This window comes from Equus asinus, chromosome 15, assembly GCF_041296235.1.
Source record: "Equus asinus isolate D_3611 breed Donkey chromosome 15, EquAss-T2T_v2, whole genome shotgun sequence".
NCBI lineage: Eukaryota > Metazoa > Chordata > Mammalia > Perissodactyla > Equidae > Equus > Equus asinus.
In genome coordinates this window covers 17,113,838-17,132,230 of record NC_091804.1, presented here as the reverse complement: position 1 = coordinate 17,132,230, position 18,393 = coordinate 17,113,838, and the positions used below count along the sequence as shown (strand labels likewise).

General features: G+C 40.5%; 1 long non-coding RNA gene across 1 annotated transcript in view; it reads left to right on the top strand.

The window, feature by feature from the left end:
- Positions 1-18,393, top strand: part of LOC123277371 (uncharacterized) — a 261,288-nt gene that overhangs the window by 139,756 nt on the left and 103,139 nt on the right. The window lies entirely within an intron of this gene.

Here is an 18,393-nt window from a genome sequence, read left to right as displayed (position 1 = left end):
AAAACCAAGATAAAATTGCACACTAAGTATGATTATCTGTAGGCCTCAAGGGAAAAGCTGTTGTAAATTCAATTCTTTGTGTGATATCTTCTTAAAGACTTAATGAATCACGTAGCATCACTCTCCTGATTTGAAATTGAGGCCTTTCGTCAAAATACTACTTTTTCTAAATTCTGTTTCTTATGAATTCTTCTTCAGTATGATCTCCACCGAAAGTGTAGCACTTTCATGGGTCTGATTTATTCAGTTTAGAATACCACTCTGAGGTAAGGGCCATAGTCAAGTGTCCAAGGTGCCCTTTGACTCTCTCTTTTTTTTTTTTTTTGAGGAAGATTAGCTCTGAGCTAACATCTGCCACCAATTCTCCTCTTTTTGCTGAGGAAGACTGGCCCAGAGCTAACATCCATGCCCATCTTCCTCTGCTTTGTATGTGGGACGCCTACCACAGAATGGCGTGCCAAGTGGTGCCATGTCCGCACGCAGAATCTGAACCGGTGAACCCCAGGCTGCTGAAACAGAACATGTGCACTTAACTGCTGCGCCACCGGGCCGGCCTCCCTTTGACTCTCTAAATCAGATGACTTAGAGATACATCCATTTGTTCTTCCTGATTGACCAATCGGACTGATGTCACACATATTCCCATACATCTTCAAAGATACATAACATCTCCTAAGATCAAATATTAAATCTCAGAAGCACTATAGTCTAAACCAGGGATTTGGTGAACTATGGCCCTTGGGCCAAACCAGGCTCACTGCCTATTTTTGTAAATAAAGTTTTATCAGAACATAGCCACCCATTAATTGGCCTATTGCTATGGCTATTTTTGTGCTACAAAAGCAAAATATTTTCAACAGAGAACACATGGCCCACAAAGTCTAATATATTTATTATCTGGCCCATTCTGGACATAGTTTATTGATCCCTGGTGTAAACAAAGGGTAGAAGAGTCATATGCCTAAGGAGCCAAAAAGGCAATGTTGATGAATAAAGTGAAAAAGCTGTAATATACAAAGCAATATAAATTTTGTTGAGCTGAAAAGTACATACCTGTCTGAAAGCATTCAATTTTTAAAATAATATATAGGCCAACAAAATACATTTTCACACCAGATTAGACCTGTAGACAACCAGTTTATAACTTATGAACTAAGTCCATAAGGATGAAGAAAAGCATTCCTCCGCCACCCCATAATGAGTAACGCTGCCTCTTTACAAACAAGCTGGGTCACTAGATCTTCCCTTTATTATGTGGAGCAGGGTCATTTCCTTTATGTCACCTGCACCTCAGCCTTCTGCCCACACCCATCTTTAAATTGTGACTGCTCGAACCTCCTTAAATAAGAAAGTGGCCATGCTCAGCCATATCCCATTATTGCTCTTCCAGAAACACAAAGACTAGGCAGAACTCTGACATAACAGCTTGTTAGGGTTTGATTAAACACTGTGCACGGGCCATTTTACTCCCTGGTCCCTGGCAGGAGGGATTTCATCCTTCATGATATTTTATTATTTGTAGTTCTAATGTCCTTTGCAAATTTATAATCTGGCAACCCTGGATTTTATTTCATTTTTAAATTTTACCTTTCTATGAAATCCCAAAGTATGGGAACCACTGACTCAAGTGACATTATAGCAGTATGAGATGACTTTGCTGATCTCTGCTTTGATCCTGTATTCGTAAATTTATATAGTATAGGCTATGAATGGCAAGCTTATTCCTCTTATGTCCAAGTTCTTAGGAAACTCCTCACTGAAATCAGAGCTCACAACTCAGAGCAAACACCAAGGAGATAACATATTTCTGGTCCAAGCTTAAACAAGGGAAACCTGAATCCCGGAATGTCTTATGTCTTGAAGGAAAAGCCAAATATAAGAGAAGGGCTTCCAGAACTATGTATGTAGCAAGGACAAAAGGGCAGAAATTTCTTGCAGGACAGGAGAATAGAAACTTACCTTGAGTGAATTTCTACTCTATGCAATATCTTTAGGAAGTTGTAAAAAGTAGAGTTCACTATCTCCAATTCATGGATTAACAACTTGAACCTTACCATGATTAAACCAACATGCTCAAGATTAAGCAACAAATAAGTGGTGAACTCACTGTGATTGAGGCAGAACTTTTATTTCAGATTGGAGCAACAGCTAAGCTTTCTACTCTTCTTTCTCCTCTTTTTCCTTTTTTTTCTTGACAAAAATAATAACCTCTGAAGTCAAAAGGGTTTAGAAAACTAACCTAAGTCAGTCGAAGCCAAGTTAGAGAAGAACCTAGGAAGAAATTATCAAATTTCTTTATACAAACTCAAATCTTTGAGTGAAATCCATCCAGGGGTATTAAAACCGTATGTGGTATGCAGAATCTCTCTCATCTGCCTTGGGGAAATCATGGATAATGAAAGAGGTTCCTACATGAAAGAGATTTTCTACAGGAAAGATCAAATGTCTACACATTTTTAAGGAGAGAAAAAGATAGGTTAGAGCAATCAGTCAAAGAAATTCCTGGAAAAATTTACAGATTTGATTATTAAACAGAAGATTGGTGAGCTCTTAGAAAAACAAGTCGTGATCATTTGTGTATTGGTTAGTTTGTAGGCAACAGAAGGTTGGAAGGCCCATTTTACAGAAGGGAAAGTCTGATCTGTGCTCCCTAATTCAAAAGAGCACACAACCATGCCTTCATCCTGGTGTAAACTACTCAGAATTCTAAGGATCGAGAGAGAAGCTTCAATTGGCTAAGCTTAGTCAATGCCTGCCCCCTTGACTTATAAAGGCAGATAAAGAGAGGATCTGGACCCTTGGGCGATCATGGTCTGAGGCAGGAAGCTAGGTTTGCCTGTCTGCCAAGGCTACAGACACAGAGGGTTATAGTTCATTCTCTAAAAGGAAATCAGTGTGCTTTTTGGAAAGAAAACAAAATTCTTAACTATGAAAAATTGGCAATTGTCTTCTACAATTGAAAAACAGATTGGATTCATGACTTGCTTGCCTCTTTCATTTTTTAAAAGTATTTTTGGACTACTAAATATCATGTAGGTGATTCTTTCATCAAGATGCTTTGGAGAGTCTCAAGGTATCCTTAGAACAAAACAGAAAAATAGAAGCTGACAGATAATATGTTCATGGGTGGTAGAATAATATCCAAACTATCACTGAACCTCAACAAAAATTGAGCTCTGGACAGAGAGTGCTGGACATTTTTCTAGTTCAACATGATAATAAGGCATTTGTGGGGGTGGGGAGAGTTGACTGTTTTAGTTGCAAGTGACAAACTCATCCAGAAAACTTCAGGAGTGAGGCTACAAGCAAGCTTGGATTATGAAACTTGACTAATGTGATAAAATATTGTCTTTTTCTCACCATCTCATGGCTCTGCTTACTCTCTGTTGGCTTCATGATATATAGTCTTTTCCATATGATGTTAAAGATGGCCACATGACTCCATTCTTACGTTCTTGTCAGGTTAGCAACTTCAGAGGACAGTAATTCCCAGCAGAAGCCCTGAGAGGACTCTCATGGCCTGATTTAGTCACATATCTAATCCTAAATCAGTAACAGTGCCAGGGTGATGGAGTATTCTGATTAGCCAGGCCAAAATCACATACCCACCCATGGAGCCAGGATCTTCGCTCAGCTCCACCCTAACTACCTGGATAGAGAATAGAGAAGAATGGTTCTCAAAAGAAAAAAAAAAGATTTTGTTATTAAAAAAGGAGGAGATTCTGAGCAGACTAAAACAATGGACATCTTTTAAAACACCAATGTCTTTTAAAGCACAAAATCGAGAGAAATAGCTAATGTTAAGAGAATGGAGGTTCAAAAGATTTCAGTGGGCTAGTGGAGTAGACTTAAATTAACACAGTTAAATTAAATCAGAATAGATGGAAACTCCAACATTGGCACCAAAATCTCAGTTACCTAAGTAATGATGGGGTGATTTGCTTCAATAGTAAACCATGAAAGTTTTAGTTGTCTACAAATTCAGTTATTTCTTAACCATCTAAAAAGCTAATGTAATTCTAGTCTGCTTTATGAAAGCTAAATTGTCCCAGTGATTATGATCATATTGTACCATGCACTGCTTGAGTCATTTGTGGGTGTCTATGTTCAATTCTGGGCATTGACAATGACAGACTACACAACCAGAGGAGGGTGCCCATAAGGACAGACACTTTATTGCCGAGGAAATTTCTCACATAATATATTCCAAAGACCAATAGAAAACATTTTCTTCTTAATTCACATCCTCCTTATTACACATACAAGTCGGTTGACTATATCATGTCTAAAGAGTATATACATTATCCACTGGTTTATCTAGTTTCTTCTTAGATACTTGGTATAAGCAAAAGCAAAGTACACCTTGGCTAAGTCTTTATTGCCCAAAAGCAAAGCGATTCTTTAAATACATACTCTGGTAAGCGCACATATCAAATAGATAATCCTTCTGGCCTTGTTGCAAGAGAAACTAGTTATTAAATGTCTTTTTAACACATACTTGCACATTATATGTATGTGGATGAATGTGGCTGTGAATACATTTACAAATATATACAAATACAAACACAAATACAAACCGATGTATACATTTGTGCATTCGTTTAGCAGGACTGTTAGGAAAGTATTTCTGCATAAGAATAACTAGCACAAAAGCACTGGGACTGTTCTAAACCATGGGGAAGGATAGTGTTATCTTAGATGTTCTTTCTGAACCTTCCTTCAGTGACACATTAACCTCCGTGCTGTTGACTACAGCACAAACCAGTTTTCCTCACTTCCTGTTATCTTGCTCCCATTTTAGAGTGAAGCTCAGAGGGTGTCTGAGGGGAGGGAGTGTTCTGATACCAAGACAATTGGCAAACAGGAAAAGCAACCAGCCTTCTGGTTACAGGTTAATAAGGACAGCAGAGGACTTCCTCAGACCGCCCTTGGGCTGGTCAGTTCCCTTGAGGTCAAAAAGTCCTAGGGCAGCTTTAATTGATTTTTGAAGACAAGAAAAAGCTGCTTCTCGTTTGCCATAAAATAAAAAGAGCTCCTGGTTGAATCAGGTGACAGCTGCAGAAATGCTTCTGGTCACCAGGGATTTTCTGGTCGCAGAGACCTGATGAGGCTGGTGTGTTTGAACGCACTTTGGGAGCCATAAAGCTCTATAGAAATAATTTGTGATTATTAAACAAGGGAATTTCTAGGCCACTTCTGTATACAGTGTCCCTTTAAAAGTGCCTAAACAGTTAAATTTTTATTGAACCGCTTTGGATGAAAATCCACCTAAAACGTATTGCTTACTTTCTTATCTTTTTAAATAAAATATATGGAGCAAAACAGGTTCATTCCTAAATAATCTAGTGTGATCATTATGAACATTAGGTTTTGAAATATAGTCCAATATACAAGAATTACCACTTGTTGAAAGTTTGTTGTGGGCCGGGAATGGTGTTAAGTGCTATACAAAACTTAGATGATGTAATCTACAAAACAACCTTGCAAAGTCAGTGTTTTGCCCGTTTACCTATTTTACATATAATTAAACTGAGGTCTAGAAAGTTTAAGTAACTTTCATGAAGTTAACCAGTAAATGGTACAGATAGAACACCTCGTATGCAGGTGTGTCAGAATGCAAACTCCGCAATTAAAGCCACCAGTGTGTACCTTACAGCGGTGCTCTCGGGGCGGTGCTGTGCTGGTAAATGTTTAACAACCAGCAATTCAGAAAAAAAAAAAAAATGTATACACACACACACACATATATTTATTATAAGGGATATGTAGCATACAAGTTAAAATAATTAAAATATATGATAACCTTTATTATAATTCCATATAACCAATTGACTATCACAGAGTGCTTTTGGTAATTTTTACTAAACTCTTATATCTTAGTCAACTATGAACTTTTAGAAGAAAACGTAGGAGAAAATCTTTGCAACCTGGAGCAAAGTAGACGGAGAATTTTTAAGCATGAAACCATAAGCACAGTTCATCAAAGAAAAAAATAAATTGGACTTTGTCAAAAACTTTTTTGCTTCAATAGACACCATTGCAAAAATGAAAAAAGCCATGGATTGGAAAAATAGATGCAAATCATATATTGGACGAAGAACTTGTTTCCAGAATCTAGAAAGAACTCTCAAAACTCACCAAACAAATACTGCATTACAAAACAATAGACAAAAAACTTGAACAGACACTTCAGAGGATATAGGGATGGCAAATAAACACATGAAAAGATGCTTAACACTATTAGCCATTAGGGAAATGCAAATTAAAGCTGTCATGAGATACTACTACATACCTATTAGAATGGCAAAGATTTAAAAAAAAATGCTGGCGATATCAGGTGCTGACGAAGATGTGGAGCAACTGCAACTGTCATGCATTGCTGGTGGGGATGCAAAATGGTGCAGCAAGTGTAGAAGATAGTTTGGTATTTTCTTCTATAATTAAATGTACACTTATGACATGACCCAGCCCTCATACTCCTCGGTGTTTACCTGAGAGGAATGAAAATTTATGTTTACACAAATATCTGTATGTGAATACTTATCGTGGCTTTATTCATAATTGCCTCAAACTATAAGCAACCCAACTATCCCTCAGCAAATGAATGGATAAACAAACTGTGGTGCATCCTTAAAATAGAATACTACTCAGTAATAAAAAGGAACAAATTAGTGTATGTGCAACAAAGTGAGTGTATCTCAAAGGCATTTTGCTGAGTGACAGAAAGCAGTCTCTAAAGATCACATATTGTTATGATTCTATGTCTATGAAATTATCCAAAAGAGAAAACTATGGAGATGGAAGAACAGATCAGCGGCTGCCAGAAATTAGGGGTAGGTGGAGAGTGTAACTACAGAGGGGTGGCGTGACAGTTTTCTGGGCTGATGGAACTTTCCTGAATCCTGGTTGTGGTGATGGTTACATTAATCTATCTATGTGTTACAATTCATAGAACTGTATACCAAAAGAAAAAAAGTCAATTTTACTGCATATTAATTTTAAAAATTAAATTTTTAAAGCTTGAATTAATTAAAAATTAAAGTCAGTGCCTAATAATATTAAAATCTGACCTGGTGGGCCATACAGACTTACCGTTGCCTAAATGTTCTGAGCCTTGAAGTTCCACCATGCCCTTACTCATAAAATAGAAGATATAAAAGATTCATTTCAAGGCAACTGTTTGGGGTTCTCAGATGGGAAGAAAAAGCCCTCAAATGTGAAATTTTTTAAGAACTTGTTTTGATGCTTTCTGGTTTGGAGGGCTGAAGGAGAATTAGCCATGCAGCTGACCTCAGGGAAAGTATATGAACCTGGCTTTTTGGATCTGGCATCAAGAGCTATGGTTGCCTAGTAACACTTTGCTTGTCTTAATTCTTTCTGGCCTGTGTAGTATCTGAATAGGGCTAGGGTATCAGTCAGGGTCTAACTAGGGATCAGAACCCAGTTGATTATTTAAAACATAAAGAATACAGTGCAAGAAATCAGTTATACAAGTGATGGAAGCTGGAAAAGCCAAACAAGGAGCAATGAGGCAACCTAGAAATTAGCAACAGTTGGAATCTACCACCCCTAGGCTGGAAGGACAGAGGGAAGAGGTGGTTTTACTGGCACCCAAGGATTGGGATCACATAGTGGAAGACAGAACCACAGCAGGCTACATAGAAAGAGCTGGGCCCACCAGGAAGATGCAGCCATTGGCAGGGATGCTGCCCAAGGCTGAGAAGGAGGGGGAGAAATGCGCTGATTTTTCTTTCTCTCTCCCTCTAATCTCCTAGTAATGGCTAAATCCATCTAGAAGCCAGCTGATGTGGGATACTGGAAAATTCAACTTGATAGCATCAACCCACTCCTTCCAAGATAAAGAGCAGATCAAGGAAAGAGTGAAGAAGGAATCTGTGGGAAAACAGGCGTAGGACCAGGCTGATCAGTCTGAGACTGACCCCAAAAAAAGGAGTTATTAGACCTGATCTTTGGCCTCTTCCTCCCTTTAGCAGAGGATTTGTAATCAGGTTGGGTAATCCTCTGTCATCTGCAACAGCTACAATGGCATCCATGAGAGTGACTCTACAGTTTGGGAGAGCTTCCCAAAAGTGCCTTCAAATTCTCAACCTTCCTCCCTGGGCCACTTTAAAGAAAAGGCCCTGTAAGCTATCTGTAATCCTCCTGTGTTCCCTCAGGTGAGACATTCTATTCTCACAACATCTGCCTAGTGTGTTCAGAGTCACAGTTCAGTTTATTTGGCCCTGTACCACTTGCTTTTACACCCCTTATGAAACCATACATCTTTGGTACCTGATGGTGTTCAGCAGAGGTTGCTTGTTACAGGGTGTCTGTCCCTCTTCTCATTGTGGGCAGTGAGATCCAGAGTCCCTTGGTCCTCTCACCAGCTCTTCTGTCATTTTTCCCAATGATCTTTGATGTGTCTTCTGATACTGTCTAACTTTTAAAAAAAATATGAAAACAGTTATTATAGAATTCTAATCCATTCTCTGTGACCCCTTTCTCCAGTACCTCCTGATGGAAATTCCCGTGGGGAAATAGCCTGATAATCATACATTATATGGCAGAAGAAGGGCTCTCTGCTTATGTCAGACATGGTTCAGTCATGAGCACAGAGGCCGTGCAAGACATTCCAGTAGAAGGAATTTACTATGGGGAACTAGTTAAAACTGTGTTGGAAGAACTGGAAAACCAAACAAAGGCCAGTGAAGCAACAGCTTGAAGCTGCTACTACTCTTAGTAGGACCAGGAGAATGAAGGGAAGAAGTGGAGTCATCAGAGCCCAAGAATCAGAGCCACACACAGGAGCTAGTTGATAACAGAGGCTTCACGGTAGGAGAGGAACCAAGGAGGAGACAGCCACTGTCAGAGACCCTGGCTGAAACTGAGAGAAAAGGGAAAATACACCCTGGCTTCCCCTTCCTCCTGCTCTCCAGTCTCCCCAGTGCCTTTCGTTGACTAAACCAAGCCGGAAGCTAGTTGACAAGAGAGTCCAGGAAATGAAGTTTGCAGAGGAAGGACAAGGAAAAGATTTAAGAGCAAACAAGCAAATGACCCAGCGTACTGGTTGTTACATTCATTCTTGAGCTTTACACTTTCTGGTTGCTCTGAGATTTCTGCTGTCTACCACAAAACCTTTATTGCTCCGAGTCCACTCTTTATTCCCCAGCCTCTTTCTGCTAATGGTTTAAAAGATGTGCAGGTGCGGAATGTTACAGGCATGGGTCTAGAGCGTTGCTCTAGTTTCTTATCCAAGGTCAAGTCACAATTTAACAATCTGTTGTAAACCCTACCCTCCAACCCTTACCCCTGGCCTGCCATTCCCCACCCAAATATAGCTAGCTATTTATGGCCATAATATGTGGGAGGGCACATTGGTGCAAATGTTGACTGTTAACAGAGCGTGCCTGCAATTGATAGCAAAGATGGTGTAAATCATTGGTGTACCTTTCACTTTCAGTCACTGCCTGGTCCACCAAAGTACTTCCATAACTGGTAGACCCCTCTTGCCTCCCCACTCTCCCTTCCATGATCCCTTTATCTTTTCTATTGTTCACCTTCATGGAAACTTTTTTGCTTCCTTGCTGGTTCTAAGCCATGTGTGAAGAGCAGATGTGGCTATGTAAGTGATTTATATTTACCATGAAAACTTATTAAATGTTCATGAATTATTAACATCCCTGCTAGATTCTTGATACATACTTGTCTATATCTCTCTCTGAGTGTGTGTCCTTCATTTCCTTCAATATGGTGTAACTTTCCCAGGTTGATTCTTTCTTAATCAGGAGGAGTTATTAATTATTTTGCTTCCATTGTGGTCTTTTTAGTGTTCTTTTGTCTCTAACTGGATTGTGAGTTTCTCTGAGGGTCCCCACTCCCTCAGTACAGAACACTGCATTTGGTGGGCTATGAGACAAAACAGCTTTTTCAGAGCTCATAACTTGATTGACAAACGAGGGGAAAGGGGCAGGGATGGCAGGAGTGGCAGGAGTTAGTGCTGATAAAAAGACTCTCCACCCCAGAGCAGCAGGCGCTACCTGGCACCACTCCCACTTCCTACTTTTGCTCAGGAAGGAAATGTGAAGGTGCAAGGAGCAGCTCTTGCAATGCCTTCCTGGCCCACGACCTGTTTTTTGAGAACTGTTAGAACGATCAACTTGTTTCCATCTCTGTTGCTCCCACTCTTGTCCAAGCCACTCGGACAACTGCAATGGCCTTCTCTGAGTTGTCACACTGTAGATTAGTTTTGCATTTTCATGTAAACGGGAGCCCAAAGTACAAACAGTTTTGTCTCTGGAATCTTTTGCTCAACATTACGCTTGTGGAATTCGCCTAGTAGTTATGTACAGCCATAGTTCGTTCATTCTCTTTGCTGGATGTTACTCCATTGCTTTGGCTGGTTTGAATGGATTTCTATTTCTTGCAATCAAGCGAGCCATGACTAAGAAAGATAATGAGGCATGAAACTGTCCTTCCCAGAGAAACCACAGGCATGGAATAAGAAGTCCCCGAGGAGGCCTTTCCTGTCCTTCCCTCATCAAGCTGGGACATTCCTTTCATAACCAATGAACTTCAGAACAACACCGAGTTTTGCTGAGTGGGTTCAGAGTTCCATATGGCAACTGTCTTAGATCCTGGCACCAGGCCAAAGGATGACAGGTCCTCTCTCCTTTCCTATGTCTTTACCCTGTGACTGCTCATATCTGAAAATCTTACACTCTGCAATCTTCCCTCAGCCCAGTGCCATGTGGTGTTAACACTTTGCATGCTGTAGTGCTGAGCTGCAGAATGGCCGTTTTCTTGCAGTACTCTAAAGTACTAATGCCATAAAGTCAGGAGAGAGACATATTATCTTTTTATGTGTTTTCTTGTAATACCAACAAACCGTTCATTGCCTGTTCACCGTTTCCAGGCTTGTAGCCACTGTAGAATCAAGGTATCTTTTCTCTTTTTTCGTAATTAGTTGATAAATTTGAGTTGAGATAAGGGAGCAGGTGAAGCCACTATGATTTAGGCAAAATTCTTCCCAGTAGGCATGTGCTTTCAGATACACAATTCTGCTTGGTAAGAGTAGAATAGTGTGGGGGGTGCGCACTTATATTATGTAACTACATCCTGCTTTCCCACCCAAATAACGTCTTAAAGAGCACAGGAGAATTCAGGAGGGTACGTTTTATAGTTCAATAAAATGACACTAAGTAAATTATTCTTTAGAATAAATCTGAAAGATGGGTTGATGTTACCAGAGACAGTAGAAACTGAGGCATGGTATTGCCACTATGTGTTTTTCTTAATATTCTATAGAACCATAGTTTTGAAGGCCTGTGTGTTAGTTTGCCAGCTTAATCTCCTTTGTCCTGCTGCAGCTCTCCTCATGGGATGCCTTGTAATCCTATTGACTCTTGCCTGGCAATGGGGACATTCTCTAACCTTGGGGTGTTTACCCCTGAGAAAATCAATCAAAGAAAATGCCTGCAGTAGAGTAACTGATGGACTATCCAGCCCATGGGTCAAAGAAAATGGATGTTATTCAATGTCTTCAAGTGTCCAGGCACAAATTGGCAAAACAAACTCGCAGCCAGAATTCTCTGCCTTTCCTTCTAGGGAAAATCAAATGTAAAGACGAGACAGGGAAAAAGTAAATGGTCGTTCGTCTTCTGGGGGATAAGAGACGTACTCAGAGGTTAAGGCACGTTTGAACTGGTTGATCCCATCAAAACTGACTCTCATCCTTGTGGGTTTTTTCCTTTCCTTCTGTCTCTGTCCTTCTTTGTCTGCCCCTCCTCCGTTTCCCTCCTGCTCTCTCTCTTTCTCTTTGCCCCCACCCAGTGTACAGATACAGATTTTGTGGAACTGAAGTTCATATACTGTCTTTTTCAGGGGCCGGGGGGTGGGAGGGAAGAAATGATTACAAAAAGAGTTATAAAGTAAATGTTTATTTAAAATAAAAACTGGATCCCAGAAATTACAAATTCTAGAAAGCTGAAAATACCTCAAACATCATACAGTCACAAAAAATAATACAATGGTTTTTAATTAACTGCTTTACACTTTTTTCCACTACACATTTGGCTGCATTCTCTTTATTCCTTTCTCATATGGCAGTGGATTTGGTAATATTTTTTCCTATAGAGAACAGAAAGATAATTTAATCTTTAGGTTGATCAAAACTTATGTTTTGTTTTCGATGAAATCCGTAGAACGTGCCACTTCACCCACAGATAAATCCATGCTTTTTAGTACTGCACCAAGTTTGTGCCCTACAAACACAGGAATTCTGATAAATTCTGTTTCATTGTTTCCCATCAAAAAAGAAGAAAAAATTATATAGGTGCATTTGTCATTGTATATGCTGGAAAACAGTGTGTTCTGATAGGAAAGAACTTGTCTTCCTGCACTTTTGGTGGATTCTCACGGAGAATGGTGTCCTCCACTTAGCACTTCACAAGTTACAGACTAGCTTCTGGCTCCCTCCATTCAAGCCCTATTTCTGCTCCACTGCCCATATCGCTCCTGTGCCAAGTACTGTACACCATAGGAGGCTATCATGTGACCTAGATCCTGGACTTTTTTGTCATGACACTGGACAAGTTTACACAGTGGGCAGTGGGAGTATTTCAGGGGACCATTCCTATGCTGGGGTGGAAAACAGTAACATATTGTACATTATACAAGTAACTGTGAATCGCTTAACTATTTCTTGCTAAAATGAAAACTAAATATATCCCCATTCAACTTTCCCTTATGCAGATCATCAAAACACTCACACCCACTCAGCATCATCTAACACAAAGGGAAGTGTGATGGAGCAGAAGTTGGAGTAGAAAGAGATAGCAGTCTTAATTGATTATGATTAGTCTATTTTTTCTTTTGAAAAATTTGCAAAAGCAAAAGATAGTAGGAACCATTTTTGAGATCTACTCCAGAGGTTGAAGAGGCCTTAGGAGTGAGGGCCCTGACACTTAAACTTCCTGGCAAGTCTTCCTCCATTCATGCTGTCGGTGCCAGGCTTGGTGCCCTGTCCGCTGCTCTTCCAATCTCAGGAGTGTGAAGCTTCCAGTCACTGAAGTGGTCCCAGCCCTCAGGTGGGAATTGCCATGTATCCTGGAGCCCAGATGCTGCCAGGGCAGATAGGTCTGACCACACACAGAGGTGAGTATTGGTCCTGGGATAGAAGAGGTGACTGATGGCCAGTGAGGTTGGGGCTTTGGGTATTTGGTCCTTTCAGCCCATGTGTGAAGCCTGAGACATCGTGCCCAGTGTTTGAAGTTGAGAGACCCATTTAAATGGACTATTAAGAAGCCTTATACTGTGCAATTAACTCCTCAAAGTGTTTTCTTTTTTTCTCATTTGATTGTCTTGCTACAAGACAGAACTAAAAGCTTGGATCCTGGATTTTTGTTCTGGTCTACCTGTCCTAGCTGTGTGTCCTTGAGTGATCCTTTAACACCTCTGAGCCTCAGAGTCACCATCTATAAAGAAAGAGAAGTTGATAGTCTCTTTGTTCCCTTCCTTCACTAACATCTGATTTTTCTAGGTGTTAATATTATGCGAGTTTCATATGTGATCTTTCAGTCTGTGAGGTTATGTTCTAACCATTAAGGAATTTCCACTGAATCAATAAACAAAAGCTATTAAGTATGTACTATGAAGCTGGTACTATACTGAAGGCTTGACACATATAATCTCATATAATTCCCCAACAACCAGTGTCTTTGGGAAAACGTGTTGGTCACTTCAGATGTCTCAGTTACTGTGATAAGCTCGTTCTACAAAGTTCATCTCATGCCATTAGACATAAAATGTCATAAAACTGAACTATATATATAATTAAATCCTTACAACAACCTTAAGAGATGAGTGACATTATTGTCTTCCTTATTTTAGGGAAGAGGAAATTGAGGCACAGGAAGTTAAGTGATGATGTGTCCAAGTCATGTAGCTAGTAAGTAATGCGGTCATTGCCTCAGATTATCTCTGTGTCACAGATGAGAGCAATTAAATGATTTACCCAAGATTAGGCAGCCCCTAGATGGCAGAGATAGAAACAGGATCCCAGTACCTTTAGATAATGAGGCAATGTAAGAAAAACCCACCAACTTGAGGTTATTTCTATTTGCCAAATTTGGTTGGCAATTATTATTCCAAGAGAAAAACTTTTTACCATTGCATTTGGATTTATCTGTTGTTAAAAGGGAGGACGAGAGTATCAACTTAATATAAAGAGCTAGGAAATAAAAACTTGATTTTTTGGAGTGATCACTTAATCTGTGAATCTGATTTTAGTTGATGATATTTCAAAGAACTGTTAGGCAAAAAATATGGATAAAACTGCTCTCTTGGCGTCAAATTTGGAAGAAATGGTAAATGCTGCTCGCTGCATCGTAGCTATCTGCCCCTTGCTTAGGCAGGACTTATTGCAATGCTCCACCAGGTGGTGCTCTAGTGAAGACATGGCGCTCTAAAGCTCTCCAACCCCAAGGCTTTATGCTTAGAAATATTTTGAGTAGGTTAAGTTGTTACTCCTGAGAAAGAGGCTGCCCAATCAAAGGGAAATGGTTGCCCATCTTGCCAGTTGAACACAGCCTGCAGACAGGAAAGTCCATGAACAGGAATCTGCAGATAAAGGACAGCGGTCTCAGAAAAAGTCAGTTCCAACACATTTTCTAAGGAAATGTCAGAACAGTGGTTTTGGGTAAGTCCTTTGGGACTAGAATCAGGATGTTGGAGCTTGTGTCTCTGCCACTAAATTGTGACTCCTTTGGGTAATCGCATGCTTCTCTGGGCCGCAGTGTCCTCATCTATAAAATGTGTGTGTTGGAGCTGGGGAGGGTTTAGAGTGTATGAGGTTCTTCAACAGGGGCTCCTGGGCCCAGTCCATGGAGTTTGTGATCCATCCTCCTGAAGTCTTATGAAAAGCTGTGTACACACATTTTTCTGGGAAGAAGGTCTGTTGATTTCAGCAGATTCTAATGAGAGGCTGTGAGTCCCAAAATGTAAACAGCGTCTGGATTAGGTAATTTCTAAGGTCTCCTCTAGGTTCAGTATTCTATGATACTATAATTTTTCTGGGGAGGAATCCATGGCTGTCAAGTTAATTGAATTAAGTCCCTGGCCAAGTTCCAGCTACATCCTTTCTTACTTGCTCTCTAATGGTTTTGTTGGGACAGTCACACCTAGGTCTAAGGAGTCCTGCAACACCCTCTCTGGTAGATTAGGTGGCACATCATGTGACTGACGTGGTTCATTAGGGAGCAGTGGCCAAGACGGATCAGAGGAACTATGAGAGCAACATGCCAGATCCTACAGGAGTTCAGTGGTGGAAGCAGGTGCTAATTATCATCCTTTGCATGAACAGGATATGCATTTTTTGGGAGTGGGTAAGAATTTCTGGTTAGACAAGCTCCAAATTCTTTGGCCTACTTAGAAGGTACTGCCAGTTCCTTCAATGAAGATGAGATTTTGTTTCCTGATGAGTACCTGCTCAGCCAAGAAGGAAGGCCCAGCAAGGAGGTGGGAATATTATTTGCAGAGGCATTGTCATGCAAATAAAGGCTCCTTCCAAAACCAGGCTGTAACTGTGAGGGAGTGTCACGGTCCCACCTTTCTGGCTCAGAAAAAAATATCTCTTAAGTCTTTTTTACAGGAGTAGGTTTGGTAGCTGAGTAATATAATTATATAGATTACCAACAGAAACTGAGATTTCATCTTGTCCTAGATGTGCGTTATTTGTGAAGGGAGGGGCTTCTAGAGAAGAAGGGCAGGATTATTGATTGGGAATGCAGCCAGTGGAGAACCCCGTTATTAAACAGAGGACAATGTCCATGCATTGCATCCACACGAGAGCTTAGACTGGTTGAGATGATGAGAGTCAAGATTAGTGCTTGAGGAGAGGATTTTGGAGACAGAGCAATTCCCCCAAATTCTCCGTCAGAGTGTTTTGAGAAGGCAGGTTGAGTATAGGAAAGGAGGTCCTTCCGACTTTGGAAGATCTAGACTGATTACCTGTCAGATGGTTTGAACTATTGCCTAGGTCAATGGCTCTCAGCCCTGGCTATACCTTAAAATAAGCTTTTAAAAAATTACTGATGCCTTGGGCTCATCCAAGATCAGTATATCGAATCTCTGAGGGTGGAGCCTGGGCGTTGATATTTTTTAAAAATGTCTTCTGGTGACTTTAATATGCTGCCAAGGTTGAGAGTCACTGGCCTAGACCAATGATAGCAGATAGGGGTCATATATGCCAATAACCCCCTCCCAAGCTCACAGAATGTGCTTAACAATTGCAGAATTCTTTGTACAACATCAGGACTTAAGCATAATGCCTGGTACATAGTAGGTGCTCAACAAACATTTATTCAGTTGAGTGAGAATAGGGGATGAAGTGGGCTGGTGACACCTTCCATCTCAATGTCAATGTTTCACTTTATTCTTTTTCATGAGAAGGCCAATGTAAAATGTTCCTTTGTACTTACCAGTCTCTTGCTATTTGAATTTTTGTTCCTCGCTTTCTTGTTCTTTATACTCCTTTTTCCCTTTCTCTGATATCCTTGGTGTGATATATGCTAACTCTAGGAGGTTGAGATGGAAGTAAAATGCTTCCAGAGAAGGAGGAAGGAGAAGAAGAAGACTGTCATAGTTTCCTTAACTATTTGTCCCAGAGAATGACTAGGGGAGCACAAATCTTTCTCCTCCACTGCACTGCCAACCTCACAGAGAAGGAGCTCTGCTATGAATCTCAAGAAAACCAGGTTGATGTTATTGAGGCCACTTGGCCTGAAGAGGTGATAACATTTTCAGAGTGATGAGTACAGGGAATGGAAATAAAATTGGGCCATGAAAAAGGCTTTTTCTAGAAGCAGCCCTTTTTTGTTCCCCTGCCATGTTGTCAGTAACTGCGCTTGATTGTGGAAGGCCATGTTGGATTCAGGTAAAGGAAATATAGCCTGTGAAGGGGGCCAGGCTCACACCAGACTTTCAGGGGAGAAGGGCATTCCTCATGCCATGAGAGTGTTCTGTTTGGGGGGATCAAGACCAATGTTTGAAGGGGAGAGAAGGAGTAAACTTCTTAAGTTACTTCCAGCTTAAGCCTTCAGTTAAGAGGACAAAAGACATCTTCAAGACTCACACAAGGGTCAGTTCAATTCTCCAGGGACCTAGAGACCTCCTAGAAATAGAATGTATATTTGTCCTTTGTCCCATAGATCCTTCAAGAAATTTTTCCTTCATGTACTGATCACATCTTGTAAGTATGTATTTAATTGTCTTCCTCTCCATTATACTTGTGGTTCCATGAGGATGTAACTATGAATATTTGTTCACCACTGAATTCCCAATGCCTTGCATACTGGCATGTGGTGGGCATTAAATTGTGTGTTGACTGAATACAAAGGTGAATGAATGAAATGAATCTAGTATGGCAGTTAGCAGTTGGTAGGGGGTTCAGGGATTTTTATTTGGCCATGTTTAAATGGGAGACATGATTAACTATCTCCTTCTCTATACCATTTCCTTTATTATTTTATGTCGTTGCATAAACGTTCTTACAGCATTTATTGTCCAGAGAGGCAGAGCCTTAGTGGTAGTAGTTTGTGGTTATCCTAGTTTGTTTCATTTGTTTGTTTATGCTCTCATTTTTTTAAATCAATCCTTCGGCTTTTCTTTAAGGCAGTTTTCCTAATTTGATAGGGAATTTTTGAGCCACTCTGTATGGTGGGAGGAGAGACATAAAAGGCCCAATCTAAGTCCTGTGAACCCTCTAGGCGCTCATAGTGTAGAAGGGAAGATCATTGATGAAGCAATTTTGAGAGCATCATGCAGATTTCAGGGTACTCTGGGGACACACAGAGAGTTACCTCACCTAGACAGGAGCAGCTTCAAAGAGGATGTTTGGGAGGAAAACTAGGGCAAACAGTGCTATGAAAACCAAAGAAAGGGTCAACTCCAAGGAGGAGAAATGCCTCCACTTTGGGAATGGGTAGAGAATGGATCAGAAAGGAAGCTGAAGACAGGGAGGTGAGTTAGATCGCGTGATAGAGGTGGAGGCCTAAAATAAGGCAGCGTGTGGGAATGGAGAGGAGGGGCAGGTAAAGTTTGAAGGGAAAGGCATTGAGGACAGAGACTGGTAATGATGTACACTTTAGGGATGATCAAGAAGTAGGAGGACAGACTGAAAAGGAACCTCTGAAGTAGTGAGAAAACCAGGAAGAGAGGAGCTAGGAAAGTTGAGTGAGTAAACTGTAAACAGAGGGAGTGGTCAGTAGTGTCAGATGTTGGTGACTTTGGCAGAAACAACAGCATTGGTGAAATGAGGAAAGACAGCAGATTATAGGGGAGAGAGAAATGACGTTGAGATGACTTTTTCTAGAAGCTTCAATAAGAAAAAAAGGACAG